Below are 16681 nucleotides of genomic sequence, written 5' to 3' on the forward strand. Positions count from 1 at the left end.
AGCACTTGAAGCCATTACGTAAGTGTGAATCACAGCTCCAGCAACATGACTTACTGCACACTGAAACAACATGGTTAGGACAGAAAGTGCGCTTTTTTTTTTTTTCTTTTTTTTTTCTACTCGTGCGAGCAAATCTCGATGTGCATTGATACCGGGATGCAGGCACGATAATCCCCGACGCCGTCCTGAAGTGCGTCGAACTCAAAGTGTCAACGGCGTCCGCGGCTGTGACGCGTTCTTCGCCACCGGGGACGCAGAGCGGAGCGGCGCGGCCTAAATCCACACTTTCTTTTCTCTTTTTTTTGAAACAGATTCGCTTCAATGCAGCTTTGACACTGGCGCGATAGGAAGCGAACGCGCAGCTCCCCCCCCCCCCTCTTTTTGTTCTGGCTTTCATCAGGAGGTGCCGTTACCTGTAAAAACGGGGCCGCTGGCCTGAGGGGAGTGGAGGCGAGCCAGCCCTCTCCACGCTTTCTGCCTCTTCCCTTTTGTGAGCGCACGCTTATCTCCCTCTCCAGCAGTGAAAGGCAGGATTGTGGCCTCGGCAGCATCGCTCGTGTTAATGTCTCCTGATGCTAATCTGACACACGGCTGATCCCTCAACAACCACTCTCCGGATCTCGTCTTTTTTTTCTTCTCCGCCTCCCCGCCCCCTTGCTTTTTCCTGCGCTCGCTCTCTCTCTGTCTGTCTCTCGCTTTTGGTTTCTTGAGATCTCGCTCTTTATTTCTTTCATTCTTTCTTTCCTTCATTCCGTCTTCCTCTCTTTCACTTTGAACTGGCTTTGCACATTTCCTCACCTCGGTTGCCACAGCAACTAATGAGGGGTAATTAATAAGAGCTATCGCAAGGGCACGCGAACACAGAAGTGCAAAAAAAAGGGAGGCTTCCAGACAAAAGTGGAGGCGGGGCGGTTCGCCAATACTTGGACTTTCCGTTACAGCGCTTCCCCCGTTTCCTGTAAAACGTGTCCGCTCTCAAACCGGCGGCTGATTCAAATGACCTTTAAGTGGGATATTAAGTCCCGGTAATGTGAAAACTTCCAAGGTGCGGGAGCTAAATCATCAGCTGCCGAACGGAGCAGCCTGCAGGCCCAAATCTAGACGGTTTTAAAATCTTTAAACGGGTCACGGTTTGACAAACGGCTCGGAGAACTGAGGCATTTCACAAAGAATTGTGTCCACGCGTCCGCAGGAGCTGCGCCGCGCGGACAGCAAGCGGTTAATCTGGCCTGATGACTCGGTAGCTCGGTCCAACTCTCCACTGACCCAGCTGTAATCCCACATCGGATCTGTGCAAGTTCAAACAGCCCTCCGTGCTGCTAGCACCTCGCCCGGGCTGGGGGATGGTGCGGCGAGGCAGCTACCGGGAGGCGGGAAAGCTACTTATCACCTCTAAAATGACATCAAAGGGATGGATGGGGGGGGGACCCCCGAGGGAAGAACCTCGTCCTCGCTGGGAGAAACGTAGCGACGCGGCAGCAGCGGCGTTACACGACGGTCGAAGCGGACGACGCCGGATATCGAGGCTGCGTTTGGGATCTGCGACTTGCAAATGATAAACTCGGAGATGGAAGAGTCGGTGGAGGCGCAGGCAGCGTTGCCAGACAGTCATCCTCCATCTCATCTCACTCCCGCCGTACCGTCTGGGGACGAGAGGACTCGGCAAGGTGACTTTGACGGAGCGCCTTGGGGTTTCACCACAAAACACCATTGACATTACATTAATTTCATGTCTCTTTCTCAACTGACTTATAGCCGCAGAGGCCTGGGTAGTGAGTCCTTCCCCGCAAAAAAAACCAAAGAGACATTTTTTTTGCCTTCCGCTTGGAGGCGGGAGGGCAGCGGAGATCGAGAGCCTCGGGAAGACGACACGGTGACAAACTGCAGCGCAGTCACGTTTTTTCCATGACTCTGACCGGCAGGACGGGCCGAAAAAACAGGGCGGGAAAAAAAGTGTTAGTCAGAAACTTTCCACTGCGCTGGTCGAGCTGTTTGGGCTTGATAGCAGGTGTGTGCACGAGAAAGAGGCAGAGAGAAAACAAGGGGATGGAGGGAAGGAGGGAGGGAAGTGCTTGGGTTTGACAGTTTGCCTATGTTAACTAGGAGGAAAGATGTGAGGGAACAAGACTAAAAAGGAAAAACGCAGAGCGCTCCGTCCCATCCCATCCCCATCCCATCCCACCTCGGAGGTGGTGTGCGGCAGCTCCGCGTTGTAACATAATTACTGCTGGGACGCGTCTATTCCCAGCGATCCATTTGCGTCAGTCAGGTTCTCCAGCTCATCCGACGAATGGATTTTCAGTTTCTCAAGGATAAAGAGATGACCCTCTCCGAGCGCTTATATCCATTTCATGCAGGGGGGTCTGGCCCGCTCAAGGTAAACCTCTGAGTGAGCGCAACTTTTTTCACCCCGCTTCATTTTTTTTTCTCTCATGAAACAAAAAAAGAGCAGCGCCGACAAGCGCCTCGATGCGGCGTGAGATGATGAATTATGTCTCATTAAAAATTAACGACAGCTGAGACGTGGCGGGGGCTGCTGCAGTACAGCTGCTATAGTGTCCTACTAGCCCATTTGTGGCTCCCGAGCGCGCCCCGGTACATGTGAGCTAAGCATATGAGTTGCCCAAAAACTTCATCGGCCGGCGATCCAAAGCCTGGAGGGGTTACAGTCTTCCGAAAAGGTGGAACACGGCTGACACGCGACCTGTGCTCAGCGTGCGTGTAATCCACAGCGATTCGTGAAATTCCATCAGCATGTCGCCGATGATTTTGTTGCTTTTTATGGTAATAATTAGGAAAAACGCTGGTGAAAGAAAGAAGAAAGAGCGCGGCGAGGACAGACGCCTGCTGCGTTTTACCCCCAAAGCCCGTCGAGCAACTTAATTAAGCCTCTTTTACACGGGCCGCTCAATGTGGGCCTGTTCAGCGTCAACACAAACGAGAGGGAGAGGACGGGGGATGGAGGTGTGGGGAGGGTGAGCGGCAAAGTTTTCCATCTCTGTGATGACAGCGGAGGTGGAAACAGCGTCAAAACAAGATCCGTTTAAATGTGTTAGTGAGCCACCGGGGCAACGCTTTGATATTTTGACTGCCAGAAAAGCTAGAGGGGTCCCAGCGTGAAAATCCTTCAGCTCTTGAACGCATCTCTTTTGTGTTACTGACGCACCAAGTACGGAAAATTACAGCTTGCGCGTTTCTAGATGGAGCTGGACGGGGTTTGACTTTCTATGTCACAAATCGAGCTGATTACCACAGTCACAGTGACATCACCAGTTTTGACGATGCAATCGCTGCATCAGAGCAAAGAGTCAACTTCCCAGTAAGCAACTGGCCAATCAAGGAAGTGATCAGTTGGGAGGCATGGTCCAAGCAGGTGGGGGGGGGGGGGAGCCAAACAACTCCAAACTAGTAGTTTTTTGACCAAACAAACCAGGTTTATTGATTGTCAGGAATAGACCACCAAACTGAATTCATTAAATGTGGGAACACAACCCCATGATGGAGCCCTTTTAAATGCCTCATGCAGCCATTTAACTAAACTGCTGAGGCAACTGAAGGAAGCAACTTGAAAATCCAAGGACAACATCATCGTTCTGAATCACTCTTTATCATCACATCCGTACATTTTAGTGCTTCCTAAAATGCAGCACTTTTTTTTTTTCTTGCTTAATCAGAGCAAAACTTAAGGGACTTACGTGTTGCCAATTGCTCATTCTGAAGGGAAATGGAGTTGAAGAAATCTGTGAGAAAGATGCAGAACGGTAACTTGTTGTCTACAACAGTCATAATGGCATTTACACAAAACTTTTTATGTAAATCTACGTGATTTGCATCGAGTGAGTGAGACACACATGCGACTAGTCCCAAACTACTGAGACTGCGATGCTTTCAGACTCCAACGATGAATAAAACTTTCAGTTTCCAGGGAAAAAAACTTCCTGACCTCCTTCCAATAAAGTCAAATCTGTAAGAAGCAATTGACAGGTCGACCGATGTCTTTCCATTCACTTCCTATCACAGCACTGGTAGTGGAGGCCGGACGAACCCTCCATCACCGACATCCCTTATGACAATATGTCAGTTTAACGAGTCCGTGTCCTGACACACCGTCAACGATCAGCATTCTTTAACGGTGACTACTTCCTGTGTCACTGCCGTCCTCTGGCCAAACAGCGCGTCGCCTTGGGTTTCGGCTCAACGCACAGCCGTCTGATCTCCTATTCTGTCTTTGCTCGGCGCCGCGTGCGTTCGCTGTGAACACGGTTCGAACTCTCGCCAGCTTTCATACGGGGTAAACACTCGCGTGCGCTTTTAAAAACTGGCGAAACGCGCAGTTTTTTTTTTTTTTACAGATCTGAGCCGTCAGATGGACTCCTCACCAGGGGAACAATAATAATGTCGGCGCGGTGGGGGAGTGGGGAGAGTGTAGGTGGGGGAGTGAGGAGGGGGTGGGGGGGGAAGGGGGGGCATCTCTCCAACCCCCCCTCCGCCGACTTCCACCCTCCCAGGAACCCTGCGAGCTGTGTTAACTGCCATGGAAGCCTTTTGATGTTGCGCAGGCCGCATCCCAGAAATGGTAAACAGCAGAGATGAACCGAGATCTTCCCTCCGGGGGGAATCCGCAGTGTAAGAATATTAGGAACGTCATGGATAATGTGTCTCAGCGGCGGTGCACTCGCACGATCTCCAACACATCTTTGGGGGGAAGAGAAAAAAAAAAAATCAGATGCATCAGATTAGGCCCTGAAATTCCAGATATTCGCCCCCCTTCCTCCCCCCGGCCGCCACCGCCGCCTGCTGCTGCTGCTTGATGATCAGCAGGCAAACTCCACTGAATAAATAGAGACGCATGCATTCGTTGAGTTGAGTCGCCATTGTCGGAGCTTTCAGTGGACGTCTACTTTTAATGGAGGTGGGTTGGGGGTGGGGGGGAGGGGGTATTCAAAAAGCTGAGAATAAATATTTGATTTTCTCTTCCCATTTTTATCTTCCACTCGATGCCTCTTTCCCACAGTGTTCCATTACATAAAAGGTTTATGCAATCTGAGCGGTGAGAATGGCCATGAGTCATAACAACAGTGAAAGAGGCTTGCTAAAGTAGTATTGATTTTTCTCCATGTTTTTTTTCGGCCCTGACAATTTCATATTGCAGAATTAGGCCGCTAATGATCTCGCGCAAGCTTGTTATTCGCTTTAAAAAAAAAAAAAGCTTCTCCTCACCTGCTCCTGTGAGGACGGCGCTTCGCTCCAGCGAGTGGAAGACAACGCTGCTGCAGCGTCTGCCACACTGAGTGGCAGTCCTCAATCTCAATTCTGGGAGCCCTGCTCCATGAATGATGCGATTTAATAAACAGGGAAGTGTGTGTGTGTGTGTGGATGTGTGTGTGTGTGTGTGTGTGTGTGTGCGTGTGCGTGTGTGTGTGTCTGTGTAGGGAGGCGGCAGGTTATTAAATACCAGACAATCTCTCCATATCTCCATATTGGGCAAAACGCACTGCGACTCGTCACATCCTGATCACTCGTAAAAGCAGAAATAGATCTTCTTCTTCTCCTTTTTTCCTCCCCCCCATCTGAAACAATTTCTAAAAGAAGAAAAGTCTGCCGACATCAATGAGTGGCATTCACCGAGCAAATAGTGCGGGGGGGGGGGGGGCATTTCTGCAGCTTCAGCGCACAGTTTCTCCCAAATCAGATGATGTGTGCTCGCTGTCACATGGAGGCTGTGTGCAAACAGTGTGATAGAAGAAGATGGAGACAGACAAAGAAATGGAGAGAGAGAGAGAGAGAGAGAGAGAGAGAGAGAGAGAGAGAGAGAGACACACACACACACACACACACACACACACACACACACAGGCCCTGATGCTGCTCACCTCTCCAACAGTCAAACCACTGGATAGCCTCTAGTCCAGAGTCCCGAGGCCTGAGGCTGATGATGGATGGATGCCCCTCACCCTCCTCTCTCCCTCCTCTCTCCCTCCTCTCACCCTCCTCTCACCCTCCACCCCCCACACAACTCAATCCCAGGTCTAGACTCTGGACAACCCAGCAGTTGGACCAAAGACAGAGAGGTTGTGGAGAAACAAGAGCAAGATCGCAGTGGCCGGCGACGACTCGCTCTCAGGGTGGAAACGCTGTGGCCCTTTTTATTTCATTATTTATTTGGTCTTTTTTTTTTGCGAGGAGATTTGCAGCCCTGCGGCACACAGATGGAAAGTGAAGCGGCAGAGAGCGGGAGGGAGAGGACAGGCGGGCAGACGCACAAACAGCGGGGCAGACGCGACACCTCACTCAGCGTCACAGTCACACTGTGGCGAGGTGGGATCTGGAGGCGCAACAATAATTTGTGAAGCCCCCCCACCCACACCCTCCGCTTCCCCCGCCATCCATTTTTCAAAACACAATCGTGGCCATTCAGAGTGCAGTGCTGGCCAAACGGGGACGATGGCTGAGGACAATCGTTGCCTGGTCTCACCCCACTACAGTCTGGAGGACTTCAGAAGGCTTTATTGCCGAGTGGGTTGAGGCTCCAGCGACAGTGTCCGAGCTCCACACTATTCCTTTGTTCTGTGACCTAAGGCCCCACACCATCCTTCATTTTTACCTCTTCCCCTCGGACCCTTTCTGCCAAAGATTCAACCTGCTGCCCAGTCAATCTTATGTATCCTGTCAGGGCCATGGGCATGTGTTTGTCACATGACAACTGTGACAAAGTACCAGGCAAGGTTTGGAAAACAACATGAGGAATAGGACCGTCAGGCTGAAATCAGTAAGAAAAACACGTAACATAGTCGTGATGTGGCACTAACGTCCCAGTAACCTTCACTAAAGAGCTGCTGCGATACTGGGACACGACAAGAGACTTTCTCTTGATTGGATGGATTCTGTGCTGAAAAGGGCCGTAATCCATGGACAGGAGTTTTAACTAAGACAAGACAACGCATGTGATCAATTAAAATCTAACAAAAAAATAACATTTAGTTGTCGTAGCAATAGATTCTCAATGCACAGTCTGAGTCTAAAGAAGACCTACTGGTCTTACTGTGCAGCCGTACGGGAACACGCTGTGTTCTTCTTCTCGGCTTGTGTTTCGCTTTTGAAATCACTCAAATGTGGTCGAACTAACAATAAAAAACCAACACATTCTGCCCGCACTCTATGTCATCCATTATCTAACTATCTTTTTTGTTGTTGGTTTTTTATATAACCACGCAGAAACCCAGGTTTCCCCCATGGGCAGCCATATGGCGACGGGGGTGAGAAGGGGCGACTATTGCAATAAGACGGCGCCCACAATTTGGAAACATATGTCCCCGTGAATAAGAACGTGCGCGGGCAAGGGCTTTGTGCACACAACATGCGGCGCGGGGCTCCGCCCTCGCAGCGGAGAGGAAGGCAACTTTGAACTTGCGAGTCGGAGCCCCCGCGGTGGCCCCGGAGCAGCATCCAGGGTCACTTCCCTTACCACTTCATACGGGACGATGGGCGCTGCAGAATAATGGGAGGAATCGCATCCTCCCCAGCTGCCCGGCTTCTCGGAGGCTCCTCAGACAAACACCAAAACACAACAATATCGCAGGCCCCTCTCTTCCTGCTGCTCAGGGGGGCGACGGGAGCCGCTCCAGCTGCAGGGGATCCAGGTCTTCCTCCCGCCAGCCACCGCCACTCCCAGCTCTCACAGCTCTCACGGCTCTCACAGCTGTATTTATTGACGTCTCGCGCAGACTACGGCCTCTGCCGGTATTTCAAAAAGCGCCCATTTCGCCACTGGGTAAACAACGAAGTAAACAACTCCCACATGCGGAGCTTAGCAGACTTTGGAGGAAGTTTACTTTGCACATAATTCGATTGTTTGCCTGCACGTGACCGCTCCCCGACAAAGCCGGAGAAGCCGAGTCTCCAGTGAGGGGCGCTTTTTAAGATCTACAGTAGAACATCAGAAATTCAATACAGCGGGGCATATTAGCAATCATGGGAGATCTTTTGATGTAGCAAATTAGATTATAATATATTCCTTTGATTTATGTTTTTTTCAGGGTCTCATTAAAATGCAGTTAAATGCAACTCAGCAAAGAGATGTCTTTCTTAACTTCCTTTGCGGCGCTCGGTTGAGCTCAACGCACAATTCAGCTTCACAATTTCACCCGTCGGCTCCTGTGGCGACGAGGTCCGTCTCCGTCGCACCTCCACTCGTGCAGATGTGTAGTTTCAGGCGGCTGAGAAAAAGGCCTGAATAAGGATAACTTGTCAAAACCACAGGACACACGCGTAACTGTGAGTGTGCGACACACTCTATTGCGTGTGGTTTTGCACTACAGAAACCAAAAAAAAAAAAAAAAAAAAAAGAAACAGGAGGAGGGGGCATCTTACCAAGGTGCGAAATGACTTGACTTCTCAAAGTCATCACCTTTGCCTCACTGCGCGCTTCCGCGAGTGCAGGAGCTCTTCTTGCAGCTCGCTGTGACTCTGACACGGCTCTCAGAGCAGCAAATGAAGTATGACGCTTTCATACAGGGGGCTAAAAACCCTCATGAAAAGCTAATTAGGAGCATGCGAAATATAAAAAAAAAAAGCTATTTTACTCTAATGCTTATTTGAAATGCCTCTAACAAGTCGTGTTTGTCCGTCTGTATTTACAATGGCAGCCTTGGACGGGACCTTAGATTGCAAACAGGGTTCGAACCGCAGCGGCCGAAAGCAGATTAGCAGCAGATTTAGAGCGCGGCTCTGCTCGGAGGGATCGTCCCACTGATTCTCCCGCCTGGTCCGGGCTGAAGAGGTGAAGAGACCGGCGGCCGCCGTCAGGGCTCGTTTGGAGCGGCGCGGCAGACGGGACAGGAAGGTGTGGGTGCGGCGGCGGCGCTAAGCTGCTCTGCCCTGCTCAGCAGCACATGTGCTGAGTGAGCCAAACGAGGTGGCTTACCACGAGAGGTCTCAGTCAAGGGCAGGACAGTTGAAAGGTCACTGTGAGCTTTCCCACTGTACAAACAGTTGCCCGGGCAAGTAACAGGTTCACCCTCTGAGTCCGAACGTGGGGCCTCCGGAGAGTCCAGGCAACAAACACTGGAGTTTCTGAACAGCTGCACCTTTTGAACAGCACCTCCATATTAAATGTGGACTTTTAAAAAAATGTTTACAACTTGTACTAATTGTTTATTTCATTTTTGGAAAAAGTAATGGAACTTTGTTATGAAATCTTTCACACTAACACATCAAGTAAGAGCAGCACCCAGAGCCAGGTCTGACCACCAGACCACCAGACCACTATGACACGTCTCACAACCTGCTTCCACTGCTGTTACTGCTGTAACACTAACAGCAGTGGCTGTTTCTTGAGAAACAGGAGGGTCTGCAGCTGGGCTTGTCACAATCTATTCAACTTGAACCCGGCGGCTCAGAGAACAAAAAAAATGTGTTTGTTTACAAATCCACTTGTCTGGAAATCCACTTATCAGCTGTTTCAGTTGCAGATACGAGGCCCGGTTTTGCTGTGGAACAGCTGTTTGTTTAGTGTACAGAGGAGAGTCCACAGCGAACTGCGGCCTTAAAAAAATTATCTGCCGGGCTCAAAATTCTGCATCCAGCCTCCAAGTCTCACAGGAAAACGCTGAAAACTCCATATTGATGATAGCGCTCCAATAAACAATGAATCATGTTACCAAGGCGCCTTTGTTGGGAAGTTAACACCGAGCTAAACTGTTGCTATGTGACGCTATCAGCGGGACGCTTTCTGTTTTGAGTGAGGTTGAAAATTTCTCTTTGAAAAGCCCTGTTTACACGTGAAATAAAACAGGAAAAGAAAAGAAATCAGGCCCATCTTTATACAACCAAAAAAAGAAACTACCTCTCAACTGCTCCCTCGCCAAAAAAAACTGAAAAACAAGAATAAGACAAACATTTTGTTCAAATAAAATGTCAGAAATACACAGAAAGCAATCCTTACACAACGGTACAATCGATGCTATAATCTTGGAGCTATATTTGCAGGACAAAAGAACAACTTGACTCACTGAGCAATCCAATGACGCTTCCCTCTTTTTGGAACCAGAATCTTCAGCCTCTTTCCCTCTCTCTCTCTCCCCTCTCTCTCTATCTCTCTCTTTCTCTCACTCCTTCTCTGATATTTTTTTTTTCATTCAATACAACACTGGCCTTTAGCTCCCTGCTTTTTTGGTCTTCCTTGGAAAAATGTCCTGAGAGGAGGAGGAGGCAGAGGAGGAGGAGGAGGAGGAGGAGGAGAAACACTTTCACTCAGTGATTCAGAGGCATCTTGTAAACGCCAGCATTCTCTCTCTGACAACCGGCGTTAATTGCAGATCCTACTCGCCCACACACTCCACATTTCTCCTGGAAGGAGAAGCCGAGGCGCCGAGACTGAAGTGGGACGAGGAGCGCGGCAGAGAAGATGCTGCAGCTGCCCGTTCCTCGCGCCGCCCGCCGCCCCTCTCTCTCGTTTTTTCACTTCTGCCTTTCTCCTGCTGCGAACTCGGGGGCCGAGGCACCGACCCTCGCTCGCGCTGGGATGCGCGGGGGCAACGCAAACACGCGCCGAGCGGTGCTAAAACATTTAATAAACGCAGCCAGCGTGGGCGAGGGCGTCTGTCCAGGCGGCACCGGTGATGAGACGGGGAACTCGAGCGACGAACCACTAAGCTTCCGCGGCCGCTTGTGAAGATGTCAAAGTTCAGACCTTTTGATGTCAACTTTCAAAGGGAAACCAGGCACACACACACACACACACACACACACACACACACACACACACACACACACACACACACACACACACACAACAGCCCTCCCCAACGTCACAACCAGAGCTTTTGGCTAATGCGCGGCATGAATTGTTAAAGCGATATTCATTTCGAGCGGCAGGCAAAGAATCCCTCATGCACACGTCGGGGCATAAGAGCGCACGTGACGTGGGTCGTGAGCAACAAGGCCCATTTGCCGGCGAGGCCCGGGGCAGCGCAGAAGCTAATGACTGCAGATTGGAGGGTGCTTTACTGCTTCGCCGTGCCTTGGAAATCACTGGCAACTGGCTGGTACAGTAATGCAGGAGCCGTCGGGACGGCGGCAGCAGCAGCAGCAGAGAACACAAGTAGGCTTTGCTAATAGCAGCATTCCCCAACTTGACCTGGTAACTCAGGCACATGTCACGCAGAACAGAACAGAATCGCAATTCAAAGGTTAATGCAAAGGGTGCCCAGCACTTTGACAAAAGGCCAATAAGGACGTGTTGTTGTCAATTTTACAGACGACAAAAGCGTCTCAAAGCCGTCGTGGGTTCAGGCAGACGCAGCCTTTTTCTTGACAGCTGCAGTAAGGCAGAGCGGAGAGAAGTGGGATGTACAGTGTCCAGTGGCTCATGCGTGCCGATTAGCCGCTGCGCTATATGCTCACTCGCACGGCTCCAGCGGAAGAGTGCAATGAGGCACAGCATGACCAGGCAGAGGGCTGGCGTTGCATGGAGGAACGTTTTGGTTTCAGCGTTTTTGTCCGTTAAAAAATGTAACAGACAAGAAAAGCAACAATCTATTGAAATTGTCAATTTGACAACCAACACTCACACTGCACTTTTTATGCCACAATCCAATTGAAGTTATTGCTTAATAAATGCACCTGCACTTTCTCCTAGTTAATTAAAAATATTACAATAAAAAAAAATCATACCATGATGTTTTTGAATCCCTGTACATCATTTTTTTTTTTTTAAATGAATACTTTAGCATGCATTTTTATTGAGTGCCTTCTACAAAAATATTCTTCTAAACAGCAACACAGAGTTTTAAAGTTCAATTGAAAACACTAGACAGTCATTATTACAACACTTTCTGACAGGGCACCAAATGAAAAGACATTCACGTCACACATGTTTAATTATACCGGTATGGTATAGAGATACTGTACTGCAGGAACATTTGTCAGGGTCAGGTTACTGTTGGTCATCAGCCACCCTGGCGAGGGGTTAAGGTCATGAGAGATTCCCTGAGATTCAAAGAAGCAGCAGACAGCTGAGACCTTCTGTCACTTCACCTCCACGGTGCCAAGTTGAAATTCCAGCTGCTCTGCCTTACAACTGGCACTCGAAATGACAAAAAAAATAAATAAATAAAATAAAACGACGGAATCATCCCGAGTGGCGTAAAGACATCGACGTTACTTTCCCACCAAAATTTAAACAGATAATAATGTTATTCTGCAATTCATCTGCACTTATTTCAGCTTTCATCCTGCGTCCTCTGTACAACACAAAGAGGTGGACTGAGCAGTTCTGGATTGTTTTAACAACAGCAAAACAATCAATCAATGGCAAATCGAGAGGTTAATATAGTGGAAGATTAAAATACAAATGTTGAGAATTTGTTATTATTCTTTTTAGACATAGAAACAAACAAAGTGTAGGCAGCATTGTAAAGGGGCTGACAGCACCATCTAGATTTCACAACCAACAATGTCAACGACCAAACCCGTCCAACTACAACTAATCAACTTTAAATTAAAATATATATACATAAAATATATGTGTACATGTACACGTATCATGTAGCCTACATAAAGAGATATTTGATGGGGGGGGAGAGAGAGTAAAGTCCATCTAAGTGCAGTCTGCTGTTGTTGCGACGCCTCTACCGTGTTATTACAAGCACGCTGATTATTATTTGCGCCCAGAGCGACGCGCGTGGTTCACAAAAACTACACTTTGACACAAATCAGATTGAGGGACGAACATGACGCGATGACCCACAGACGGACGGACGGACGGACAGACGGACGGACCACCGTGCCGTGCCGTGCCGTGCTGTGCTGTTCTGTCGTGTGCCGTGCCGTGATGAGAACCCATCTGCCGGCGCGTTACTGTAAAAGTTTCCCCACCACCACCAACACCACCACCACCACCACCTCCTGCTCTGAAAAAAAAAAGACCCCTCAACAAAACACACACACCGCGGTCACACCGGGCACCGTGACTCGGTGCTTGCTGCCGCCGCCGCCGCTGCTGCGTTCACTGTCTCCCAAAAAAACACACTCGCTCTTGTCGCGCTTTTCCACTCGCACTCTGCCTCACTCGGCACCGTTGCTCACTGTGCCGCTGACACACACGCAAACACACATACACACGCACGCACACTCTTCTCTCTCTAACACACGCACGCACACACACACACACACACACACACACACACTCGCACTCGCACTCGGCGGCGGCACTGTTTCTATTTCCGTTACTCACCTTGACTCCCAAGCCAGTCGCCGGGTATAGACACTCTATATCGGCGGCTCCAGTGGATAAACGTAATTTCGGTTCACATTTAACACGCCGAGTGCTATTTCGGGGTTGGGGGGAGCTGACAAACTCAGGAAAAGCGAGGCTCCCTCCAGTTAGTGACAGACTCCTCCCCCTCAGACAGACAGCGGACTGCCTCCTGCTCTCTCTCTCTCACACACACTCCGTTCCTCTCTCTCTCTCTCTCTCTTTCTCTCTCTCTCTATCACTCCCCCCCCCCCCTTCCTCCCTCTCTCTCTCTCTTTCCCTCTCTCTCTCTCTCGAAACGCGCGCACGCGTAAAGACGCGCTCCACCCGCCTGGAGCGCGCGTCCAAGTGGCTTTATTCCCCAATAAAAAACAGTTTCGCAGTCAGTCTGAGAGATACGCCACGCAGGTTACGCTGCTACTCGTGATTCGTACACTATAACCCGCGTGGCTGTTTACGCACGACGCACTCCAGCTGGCGGCCACACTGTGAAAACGCCACTGACAAGACTGACAAGCGACAATCATGTCGGTTGTGTCACGTTGAGCGCAGCAACTTGCGGCGTCCCATCAGTTTTTCCTCCGTCTGACTTGGACAACTTCTTCCCCTCCAGCCTGCAGGGAACAGCCGCTGACGTCACATCTCTAAGACAACAGCGATGGAATTTGGTTTAAAGGGCGGCCCTCGCAGCCAATGGGAGCGCGCAGCGCCTCTTGAGCCGCCAACCAGAGCGGAGAGGGCGGGGTCCGATCCGATTCTCATCACATTGTGTCACGTGTATGTGCAGCGCCGCCGCTGTGGTTTTTCTGCCCCCTCGAAGTTGGTATCAAATGTTACAAGTTTGTTTTGGTTGGGATAAAGAACAAAGTGCTGGACTGATTTTAGGAGATACGTGCGTTCAAGTGGGCGTCACGTCTAGAGACGTTTGCCAAAGTGTTGTTTCCTGAAGCATTTTTAATGAGGGGGTGGGATTTCCCCCCCAAACTTTAGAAATATGGGAGTTTATCAGGATCATTGGGCTGCATTTTTAGACTTGTGTGAATAACTTCACATGAGTTCTTGACCCAGACACACTGCCTGTGACCTATTTTACTTATTTAAAAATAGCTATTAGTTCTTATGTGTACTTTTCTCAGAATATTTATACTACGAGTAAAATTCAAAGGCTAGGATTAGTTTTTATAGGTGGAAGGTTTTATTTCGAGTCCAATATATAATATATAATATTGTGTCAATTTAAAGACCAGGGGTTTCGCAACAGTTACACTTAGGCCTGAAAGATGTTCTGGCTAGCCCAACTGGCAAGTGTTTGGTCGGCTGACGGAGGAGGAAAATGTTTTCAAGCCATGGGTGAATCCAGGTTTTGGGAGTCTATGCATCTTTTCTTCTACTAGCAGCAGCTACCTCATTAACCTGGTGCCTGGGAGTTTGTCCATTCGGTGTGACATCAGCCATCGTGGCCGAGTTGAACCACACCTTTGAGGCTGAGCATTAGCTGAGCTGATATGCAAAAGCTTCAGATTTTCTGAGTGTGATTTAGAGCTTAATCCAAAATTCTAAGGCTCACCTCCTCACCTCTGGCTTACAGATCCGTGCAGATGTTTCTCATAAAAGTTTTGGCTTTAGAAATGTGTGCTGTCGATTCGATTTTAACAGAATCTGTCAGAAACGTTCTTGTTCTGTCTTCTGAAAACACAGAAAACAATCAATTCAATTCAAAATGTATATGACCGAGTACAGGAAAAAATAAAAAATAAATATTTACTGTATGGCACCATAAATGCTGGTAGTTATTGCCGACATCACACATGCAGGAGAGTTGCAAGAAGTCCCCGGCTGTTTTCTTGAGGTGTTTTCAGCCTGTAAAGTTTCTGCAGTTTCTGTGTTTGGCAGAGAGTTCAGGTTGATGCAAACTGACAACAGTTTAGAAACAAATTGCTCTCAGCATCACCTCACCAACACACACACACACACACACACACACACACACACACACACACACACACACACACACACACATTCTACCCATCACCCCCAAAGTGGTGGTGACAAAAAAAAAAAACACTCATGCGAGCAAATCAGCACTTTTGCGACAGACACAGAAACAAAGTGCTGCACGACGAGGCAGCAAGTGATGTTGCATTCACACAATCAGACACGAGGTGAATTACTGAATCAGGCATCACAATCTTGTCATTCGCGTCGGGGTCCCACCTGCGCGTGTCTCACCTGTGCAACGGTGCGTCACAGACGTCTGCACACAACCTGCTGATTCCGCTCGTCACTTTTTTTCTCTCCACGGTAAAAGTCTTCACTTTCTTTGTGTCTCCCTTCCGCTCCGTCTACAACACTTGGCCTCCCTTCTGCTTCCTTTGTGTCACTCCGCCCATCGATTTACCTCAAAGCCAGACCAGCTGGCTTGGGATGCTTCCCCCGGAGGCCCTGAGAGGCCCGTCTTCTCACCCCCGTTCCTCCACTTGTCCCTCGGTCTCTCTGCCGGCAGAGAGCAAGAGGGTTGCGGCGGTTTGAAGGGTCGGACCCCAGATGGACACAGACATGTCGGGCATGTGTTATGTGATGGGCTTTGGCTCAGGGCTCTCTGGGCCAGCCACAGCTGTCAGTCATAACTGCAGAAGGTGTTGAGGAGCTTGCCTGAGTCTAATGTGCGTCTGGTGGAGAATAAAACAAGGAAGTAGTGAGTTATTTCTTTACAAAATCCTTGTGAGAGAAAGTGGCTGTACTTTACTTCCTGAGAGGACGATCTTTGGCGTGCAAACGTGAAAATTAAAAACATCTGATTGAAGCATAAATTATCAAACTAACACACCGTGTTTAAACGAAAGAGGAGGGAAAAACACATACGCAAGCACACTTTGTCAAAATGATAGTGATGTATTTCAACAAGTTGCGAGTTGTTAACGGTTTGTTCCAGCGAGGCTTTGATGCGCGACAGCTGGCATTTTCCAGCATTGTGCCAGACCGCAAATAGACTCAGACGCTCTTTCCCTCCAATTAAAAAAAAAAGGGACACAACGAGCATTGCATGCAGGGAGCTTTATTAGGCAATATAAGTTTGATCTGCATTACAATAGCGAGGGAGGAGGAGAGAGAGATGTTTGTTTTATAAATGAGAAAAGCACAAGCAGGGCTGAGTCACAATTTCTGGGAGACGGCGGGTGACCACGGCACTCTGAAATAACGCTTAATTATCTGGCGCTAATTAAAACTGGCTGTCTGAAAACTCAGTGACCAGACCCTGAGCCTCCAGATCCTCGTTGATGGGAGAGAAAAACAAACCCAATCAGTTTTCATACTTGCCAATAGCACCCTTTTCATTTCGAATTACCACATAATCGCCGCTTGGGCTTATTAAACAAACATCTGATGAGTTGTGCAATCGTTTAAAAAGGGGGTTAGACAGAGGAG

At 49.1% G+C, this 16681-nt stretch overlaps 1 protein-coding gene across 1 annotated transcript in view; it reads right to left on the reverse strand.

The window, feature by feature from the left end:
- Positions 1 to 13415, reverse strand: part of mef2aa (myocyte enhancer factor 2aa) — a 63048-nt gene extending 49633 nt beyond the window's left edge. The window contains exon 1 of the mRNA XM_076038024.1: positions 13235 to 13415. The gene's annotated coding sequence lies outside the window, so the exon portion shown is untranslated. The remainder of the gene's footprint in view (positions 1 to 13234) is intronic.
- Positions 13416 to 16681: the final 3266 nt, after the last annotated feature.

Source organism: Nelusetta ayraudi, unplaced genomic scaffold (assembly GCF_046127955.1).
Source record: "Nelusetta ayraudi isolate G7.1 ecotype Tasmania unplaced genomic scaffold, CSIRO-AGI_Nayr_v1 ptg000053l, whole genome shotgun sequence".
NCBI lineage: Eukaryota > Metazoa > Chordata > Actinopteri > Tetraodontiformes > Monacanthidae > Nelusetta > Nelusetta ayraudi.